This window comes from Sminthopsis crassicaudata, chromosome 2, assembly GCF_048593235.1.
Source record: "Sminthopsis crassicaudata isolate SCR6 chromosome 2, ASM4859323v1, whole genome shotgun sequence".
Lineage (NCBI taxonomy): Eukaryota > Metazoa > Chordata > Mammalia > Dasyuromorphia > Dasyuridae > Sminthopsis > Sminthopsis crassicaudata.
The window spans coordinates 487,647,064-487,656,692 of record NC_133618.1 but is presented as its reverse complement, the minus strand read 5'-3'; the positions used below and the strand labels follow the sequence as shown (position 1 = coordinate 487,656,692).

Below are 9,629 nucleotides of genomic sequence, written 5' to 3'. Positions count from 1 at the left end.
TTTGACATTGTTCTCCAGATTCTCATTTTTTTTTTTTTTTTGTTTTGTTTGACTGATTCTTGGGTTCTCTGTGAATCATTCATTTCTATTTGTTCCATCCTGACTTTTAAGGAGTTATTTTCTTCTTTCACAGTTTTTAGTTCTTTTTGTAAATGCCCAATTTTGTTTTTAAATGAATTATTTTGCTCTATTGAATTTTTTTCCATTTCCCTAATTTTTTTTTGAGAATTATTTTCTTTTTCCAATTCAGAAATCCTACTTTCCTATGTTTTTTTAACCTTTTCTAATTCATAAATTTTGTTTCCCTCCATCTCCTGTGAATTCTTTATTTTTTCCAACTCCAATTTCAGGACGTTGTTATTCTCTATCATAGCTTCCCTTTCCTTTCCCCATTTTTCTTCAAACTCCCTTAATTTTTTAAGAGTCTCTTCTAGGAGAGAGTTATGTGATGGGGGGCAGGAATGGTTCCCCTTTAGGTTGTTATCTGCTGTCTCTCTGCTGTTAACTTCCTCGGGGTTGGATACCCGCTCTTTCTCTGTGTAGTAGGAATCTATGGTTTTTTTGGCTTTTTTGCTCATGATTAAAAAATCTTTTGGGGTCTGTCCCTGGGGTAGGAAATTATTTATTTACTTCTTTACCAGCTTCCTCCCAGACTGGATGGATGCAGCGGCTCCTGTGCCTGAGCTAAGATAGAGCTCTGGGAGAGAGTTCCCCACCCCCTCCCTGGAAGTGCCTCAGAAGTGATTAGTGCTGCTGTGCCCCGAGGGCGCTGTGTTTTAGCGGCTTCCCTGAGGTTTGAGACTGAACAGTAAATACAGCACAAAGCCCAGCCTATGTGTCCCGGTGGGGCATGGATGTCTGCAGCAGGTGACGTGAAAAGCCCCTGTGCTCAAACTGGAAGTGTCTGCCAGAAACCGTGGTCCCTAGTTCAAAGGTTCCGCTTCTCTGGGACTTCCTGGAGCTGAGTTCCACTCCCTCCAGCTAAGCTAGGCAGTGTGTGTTGCCTTGGGCCGTATCTGCCCACTTTTCAATCTCTTAACTATTCTCAGGTGGTAGCTGAGGCCACACCCCCTGGTGCCGAGTCTCTGCTGAGTCACCTCCAGGATCCGGGGAAAATCTAATCTGAGTTTTTAAAGTATTTTTGCTTTCTCTTCTGAGCTGCTAAATAATTAGCAGAGAAGAGCTAACAGCCTGTAACAGATTCCTTTACCTCAGTGGCTTCTCTGATCCCAGAGCCCTTCCCAGCGCGATCGGCAGAGTATGCTAGCACCCAGCCGTCTGTGCTGGCCTCTCTTCTTCCTCCCCTGGGGACTGACCTTTTCTGTTGAAACTCCAGATTCTCTTCAGCTGGTAAGTCGTGCTTCCAGTCCTTGTGGTATATATCAGTCCTGGGCTTATTTTGAGGCTTAATTCATCTAATTGGTTGTGAGGGAGTGAGGACGTTCACTGAGTCGTGTGTTTCTTCTCCGCCATCTTGGCTCCGCCGGCCCAGACTTCTTGAAGGTGATATTCAAACACAGGTTTCCTCTGACTCCATCTGGTATAATTCCAAGTACATACACAAATACATATACACACACAAGAATGCATATATATGCATATGTACATGTTTGTAGAGCTCTAGAATATATATACATATATATATATATATATATATATATATATATATATATATATATATATTTAAAATATGTGTCTCCAAAATACACACACACACATATATATACACATGTGTGTTATGAATCTTGCAAAACAGGGAGACCTAATCTTATTAGTAATTAATACATCAAACTATATTTAAATAAAAATGAATTATAAGGAAATTTGGAGGAGGGACATTACCAGTTTTAAACAAATCTTAAATGTGACTTGAATTGTAACTTCAATGAAGTCAGTAAAGCTTTGTTAAAGAAATCAGGGCCTGCCACTTCCTTGATTCCTGAGAACATTCATCACTATATCTTATCTGATAGTACTTTTCTTCCCCCTTCTTTTTTCTGTTAACCAAAATAGAAAAGTCAGTATATCTGGATGATATGTCCTTGGTGTAGTAGGACAAAAAAAAAAAAAAAACATTTTATTAGAGAAATTCTCTTGGTAAAGTTAAGATAGATTCTGTACAAGAATTTGAGAAGTCAGTTTTGACTGTCTTTCTGAAATTTCCAGAAATGAAGTACAATCACTATCCTATAATCTTAATACCCATTTGGTTAAGTATTCCTCTAATCTTTAATAGCTCTCTATTCATTTCTTTACATTTCATGTATCTATTAAGTGAAAATTCTTAAGGCTAAAGAAGGAGACAATAGTAAATTAAAAGGTTTCTCTTTCCTGGGCTTCTTTTGAACACTATCAACTTTCTTCACTTTCCACACTCCTCAGATAGGAAGAGTACCAGCTATGTAGAGGATAGACAAGATGTTTCTTGATGTGCTGTGATTTCTGTTCACCCACATTATAGATTCTTTCTCTTTTCTCTATCTTGAGGTGAAATCTGATCTAATAGCACTCTTTTAAATTTGTAAAATAATAATGTGAACAATTATATTACCTAATTTTTCTTAAAATTAAAAAAAATTATTGTTTGTTAGCAGAAAATTAGAAGTTTGAGCATTTAACTTTTGGCTTCTGTGGTACATCAATAGTACAAGTCTATTCAACTACTGAAAATATATTAATAGATAAAGATGGAAAATAAATATATTTATCAGAAATTTTTAATGAATTAGAAATCTTAAATGAAGTTCTATATAATCTAACAAAATTGTGGCACCATTTTACCTGTGTAAACCAGCATTCATATGTATGTGTATGTATGTATATATACACACACATATATGTATCAATATACACATCCACATATACACATGTATATACCTATATATGTATAGCTATATGTGTTTCAAATGGACTGACATGAAATAGACAGCTATGACTGGATTATTCAATTTAAAACATCATTTATTAGCTGGCTGGCGACTGACCCCACTAGACAGGCTAGTAGAGATCAGCCCCAAAACTTTAGTGAGGTACACTTTTAAACCCATTTGCCACATCCTGCTACAGCCTTGCAGTTACAAAATTTGGGAATCACTGACACAGTTTCTCATTTACAATGGGTAAGTGTCTGGACTAGAGTGAGCACACAATGGAACCTGTCGGCATGTTTTGCAATGTTGTCCTGACTCTGTTAAATATACACTTCTTGGAAATCTAAGGTCTCATGAACCGGGGGATGGGGCACAGCCTGGACTTAACACTTCCCTTAATTTAGTTTAAACAACATTTTCCTATAAGCCTGAGGCCCCTTGACCCAGGGATGAGGGGGCCAGTCTTTTGTCCATTTCAGTGTTAATATATATATACATATACATATATGTGTGTTGTACATATATGTCCTTTTAAGATCTTAAAGTATTTGAAAGACTCATAGAGAAGAATCTTGCTCTCCTTAGTTCAAAAGGGCAGAACTAGTAGGAACAAGGTACAAGTTAGGAAGAAACACAGCACAATGCCAGGTACATAGCAGAAACTTATTAAGTTTTATTGATAGTTTGATTGATTGAAGCAATTTTAGGCTTGATGTCAGAAGAACTCGCCTAAACAAGGAGAGCTGTCCCCAATAAGAGTGGATTGTCAATGAAGACAATGGGCTCCTCTCTAACTGGGCATCTTCAAGCAAAGGCTGGGTAGTCACATCTCAGTATGTACATCATAGAAGAGATTCTTGATCAGGCATAGTTTGGATTGGATGATCTGTAGGATCTCTTCCAACCTGAAATTCTGTGACTTGGTGATTGTTTCGTGAATTAGTCATAAGAATAAGTAGCTGGGAAAGATTTTTTTCAGTGTTAGAGCTAATATTTATTTTTTATTTTTTTTTAATTTTTTTATTATATATATATATATTTTTTATAATATTATCCCTTGTATTCATTTTTCCAAATTACCCCCCCTCCCTCTATTCCCTCCCCCCGATGACAGGCAATCCCATACATTTTACATGTGTTACAATATAGTCTAGGTACAATACATGTGTGTGAATATCATTTTCTTGTTGCACAATAAACATTAGAATCCGAAGGTACATGCAACCTGGGCAGACAGATATTAGTGCTAACAATTTACATTCACTTCCCAGTGTTCCTTCTCTGGGTGTAGCTACCTCTGTCCATCATTGATCAGCTGGAAGTGAGTTGGATCTTCTTTATGTTGAAGATTTCCACTTCCATCAGAATACATCCTCATACAGTATTGTTGTTGAAGTGTACAGTGATCTTCTGGTTCTGCTCATTTCACTCAGCATCAGTTGATTTAAGTCTCTCCAGGCCTCTCTGTATTCCTCCTGCTGGTCATTTCTTACAGAGCAATAATATTCCATAACCTTCATATACCACAATTTACCCAACCATTCTCCAACTGATGGACATCCATTCATCTTCCAGTTTCTAGCTACAACAAAAAGAGCTGCCACAAACATTTTGGCACATATATGTCTCTTTCCTAGAGCTAATATTTATACAGTGATACTGAAATGGATTTGCAATCTTATGAGGTGGAAGTCCCCTCAAAGATGTATGTGACAACCCCTCCTTGCCTATGTGTTTTTTTTGTGCACAGTTTTCCATAATTATGCTATAGCATGTTCATTCAAGATCCAAGGGAGCTTCTTTTCATTCAACTGAAACTATGTGATTACCAGTGAAAAATCTGGGCTGTCCATTGAATATTGTCTACTATTATGACATGAGTCAGTTAATCAGCCAATAAATACTTAAGTGTCAACTATGGATCAGGCACTGTGGTAAAAGCCAGGAATACAAGTATGAAAAATAGGAGACAATCCCTGCTCAAGAAGCTTACAATCTATTAAAGGAAGACAATACACAAAAGAAAACTGGAAAGGAGGTTGGGAAAGGAAAAGTGACTCTGGCATGGGAGTATGGTAGAGAAATCCAGAACAGTATAGCCAGTTATAAAATAAAGAGGTGTTTAACCTGAGCATCCTCCATAAATGAAGGTTCTGGGAGTAACTCTCCATTTTCTATTTAGAGGGAAAGTACACAAGGGTTCTGGGTGGTATTGAGGTACGAATTACAGAGATGATGGAATCTTGCTAACTGAAGAATCTTTTTTTTTTCTCTTTTTTATTAATTTTATAATTAAAAGATTTTTTTGATCATACATATGCATAGGTAATTTTTACAACATTATCCCTTGCACTCCTTCTGTTCAAATTTTTCCCCTCCTTCCCTCTACCCTCTCCCCTAGATGGCAGACATTCCCATACATATTAAATATGTTATAATATATCCTAGGTACAGTATATATGTGCAGAACCGAATTTTGTTGTTATTGTTGTTGCAAAGGAAGAATTGGATTTGGAAGGTAAAAATAATCTCGGGAGAAAACCAAAAAATGCTAACAGTTTACACTCATTTCCCTGTATTCCTTTTCTGGATGTAGCTGATTCTGTCCCTTATTGATTAATTGGAATTGTATTAGCTCTTCTCTATGTTGAAGATATCCACTTCCATCAGAATACATCCTCATACAGTATCATTGTTGAAGTGTTTAATGATCTCCTAGTTCTGCTCATTTCATTCAGCATCAGTTGAGATAAATCTCTCCAATACTCTTTGTATTTATCCTGTTGGTCATTTCTTACAGAACAATAATATTCCATAACATTCATATACCATAATTTATCCAACCATTCTCCAATTAATGGGCATCCATTCATTTTCCAATTTCTAGCCACTATAAAAAGGGCTGCCACAAACATTTTGGCACATACAGGTCCCTTTCCCTTCTTTAGTATTTCCTTGGGATATAAGTCCAGTAGTAGCACTGCTGGATCAAAGGGCATGCATAGTTTGATAACATTTTGGGCATAATTCCAGATCGCTCTCCAGAATGGTTGGATTCTTTCACAACTCCACCAACAATGCATCAGGGTCCCAGTTTTCCCACATCCCCTCCAACATTCATCATTATTTATTCCTGTCATCTTAGCCAATCTGACAGTTGTGTAGTGATATAGTACAGTTGTCTTAATTTGCATTTCTCTGATCAATAGTGATTTGGAACACTCTTTCATATGAGTGGAAATAGTTTTAATTTCATCATCTGAAAATTGCCTGTTCATATCATTTGACCATTTATCAATTGGAGAATGGCTTGATTTCTTATAAATTCAAGTCAATTCTCTGTATATCTTCTTCCCTATAAAACAATGCTCATTTTTGCTGGGTAAGTTATTCTTGGCTGTATACCAAGTTCCTTAGCCTTTTGGAATATCATATTCCAGGCCCTTCGTTCTTTTAATGTAGATGCTGCTAGATCCTTGGCTATCCTTATTGTAGCTCCTCCATATCTGAGTTGCTTTTTTCTAGCAGCCTCCAATATTTTTTCCTTCGTCTGATGGTTCTTGAACTTGGCCACTATATTTCTTGGTGTTTTGATTTTAGGGTCCCTTTCAGTAGGTGATCAATGAATTTTTTCAATATCTATTTTACCCTCTGTTTCCAAAACGCCTGGGCAATTCTCTTTGATAATTTCCTAGAAAATAGTGATTAGGTTCTTTTCTTCCATTTTTCGGAGAGTCCAATTATTCTCAAACTGTCTCTCCTGGATCTGTTTTCCTTGTCTGTTGTCTTTCCAATAAGTTACTTGACATTCTTTTTAATTGTTTTCATTTTTCTGGTTTTGCTTCACTTCTTCTTAGTTTCTCCTTGAGTCATTATTTCTACTTATTTGATTCTAATTTTCAATGATGTATTTTCTTCACTCACTTTTTAAATATCTTTTTGTAATTGTCCCATTGAGTTTTTATCTTCTATGGAATTTTTTTTTGCATTTCATCAATTTTATTTTTTAGAGAACTGTTTTCTTTTTTCAACTCACTAATTTTATTTCTCAATGATTTTTTTTTATCCACTCTGTGGGATAACTTGTGTGGGACAACTTCTCCAGACTCTCTTGCCAAGCTTCTCTTACCTTTTCCCATTTCTCTTCTAGCTCTCTTTTGAGAGCCTTTTTGATTTCCTCTGTGACAGTCTTATGTATTGAGGAGCAGATCATATCTCCCTTAGGGGATACCTCTGGAGACAATCTGTTTTTAGTCTTCTCAGGGTTTGAATTCTGCTCTCTCTCCATACAGAAGCTGTCAATGGTTAGAGCCCTATTAAATGTTTTGTTCATTTTGTCAGAGTGAGAATTGAAGAAAACAAATTGACAAGAAACAATTGGTCTGTTTTTTTTGGGGGGAATAGGGCTGGATGGTATAACCAGGCTTCCTCTACAGACTGGGGGAGACAGCAGCAAGGCACTAACAGGACAGCAATGGCTATGCTGCATCTGTGCTCTGAGGCTCTAAGAACGCACTGAGTCACTCTGGGTGGGAGGGGGGGGTGGCTGGTCTGAGAGAAGCTAGCTTTCTGGGGTTTTATTCTTTACCTCCGGTGTTTACACCTTCTCTGCTGATCCTGAATTGCTGCCAAGATGGAATATCCACACTGGGTTAAAGGTTGTTTCGTGGAAGAGCTTGCAATCCTCCCCCCAGGGTCTACACAGTGTGAGCTGCCTGTCTCCCTCTGGCTGCTTGCCCTCAGTCCTTGCCCAATCTGTTCATCCCCTCCTCCGAGCAAACACAGACCTTTTCTGGTGAATTTCAAGGATGTCTTCTGTTGGTGATTATTTGTGGGTTTCTTTTCCAGTCAAGCATTAATTCTGAAGCTTGTAATAAAGTAAATTCTGAGAGAAAATGCAGAGCTCAAGCAGCTGTGTGCCTCCATGCCACCATCTTGGCCAGAAGTCCCCTAACTGAAGAATCTAAGGACCTGAAAGAGAAAGCCAGAGGAGTGTAGCTTTCAGAAAATGGAGAAATGGCTGGCTTTGAGACCCTAATTAAATTTGAGGCCATTCATCAATGATCACAGTACTTCATTACTTGCTTGCTTGTTATTTATGTGACCTTACTTGTAGTGGTAAACATGATGCACATCTAAAGTTTCTTTCCATTAGGGACATTATTATTTCCCTTCCTGAAGCTCTTGTTAAAGCCAAATCAAATTTTCAACTTGTTCTGGATTTATGAGTTCTTATGGAGATTGAAGTACTTCTTTAGTCCATATTGTATTGAGGCTTTTTTAACTGTGATTGGGAGAAACAATACACACAGTAAGAATGATTATAAATTTTAATAGATCAGTTTCATGGGGAGAGAATATGTAATACTTGCTTGGCTCTCAAGGAATTATCTCCTAATACCTCTCTCAATTTGGGGTTTTCCTGAGTTTACATAATAACTTATCTTCCCACTCTAGTGAATTGCTATCTATTACTTTAGAGGAAGTTCTATAATTCTTTCTTAAACAACAAAAATTACAATGCATGATTTTGCTCATACAAATAGGTAATTTACCCAAATTGAAATATACACCTTATAATTTCCTTCCAGTAGTCAGAATAGCATTGATATACTGCCTACTAGGTGCCATACTATACTAAACACTTTTGATGTTCATTTGATCTTTACAACAACCCTGTTAAATTATTATTTTTGCTATTGCTACTAGCAACAATATTGCTATTACTATCTTGATTTTACTGATGAAAAAAAAATTAAATGGCTTGCCAGGGTTCACACACTTGGGAAGTATTTGAGGCTGAATTGGAACTCAGGTCTTCTGGTTCCTATTTTAATACTATCTACTGAATTAAAAAATCTGGCAGAGACTCCTCAGGTCCCCTTTGTGACAAGTGATCTGTATTCTCAATATACCTGGCAGAAGATAGAGGTGCTATCTGAAGATGTAGAAAAGTCTTCTCTTTTGTTCAAAAGTAACTAGCTCAGACATATTATGCCCAGAAGCAAATTAATATTTGTAAAGTGCTTTGCAAGCCTTAAAATGCACTATCTCTCTATCTATGGGGGGGTGGGTATATATATGTGTGTATATATATATATATATTATTCATTCAATGAATTAATATTCATTTGCTTCTTATAACAACATTGGGAGTTGGTGTTATTATTATCCCCATTTTATAAATGAGAAAACTGAGGCCAGCAAGTTAAGTGATTTTCTTAGGGTTATACAGCTGGTAATAGTCTGAGTTCAGACTTGCACTCAAATCTTTCTGATTTTGGATCCAGAGTTTCATTCCCTGGGCTATCTAGCTGTGTCATATAAAGGGGTCTCTGAAATACCTATTTTTCATCTCTGGAACTATGATCCTAGGAATCCTCAGAGCAATGTGTGTCTCTCATGCTTATTTCCGGCTTTATTTCATATTATCACCATTTCTGTATGTATTTTATCTGTCTAATTTCAATTTGATTACATGCCACATGTGTGGAAGGATGTAGTATGATTTATCCTATCATTTCTCAGGGGAGGCAGATTGGCCAAGTGTTTAAGAAAACCATCATCAGAGACAGCAAGACCAGAGTTCAAATTCAGCTTCTGATATATAATGAATATGCAAGCTTGTGTAAATAAATTACTTAGTCTCTCAATGTCCTAGACAACTTCCTAAGTGGCAAAGCAGGTAGTAATCTGATATGGTAGAGGAAATTCCCTTCTTGCTGGTTCCTCGAGAAGATTACAGATCCAGTTCCATCC

At 37.0% G+C, this 9,629-nt stretch overlaps 1 long non-coding RNA gene across 1 annotated transcript in view; it reads left to right on the top strand.

Annotated features, from left to right (window-relative positions):
* Positions 1-1,101: 1,101 nt before the first annotated feature.
* The window catches only part of LOC141557559 (uncharacterized), a 158,061-nt gene continuing 149,533 nt past the window's right edge, over positions 1,102-9,629 (top strand). The window contains exon 1 of the long non-coding RNA XR_012486827.1: positions 1,102-1,350. This is a non-coding gene — a long non-coding RNA (uncharacterized LOC141557559). The remainder of the gene's footprint in view (positions 1,351-9,629) is intronic.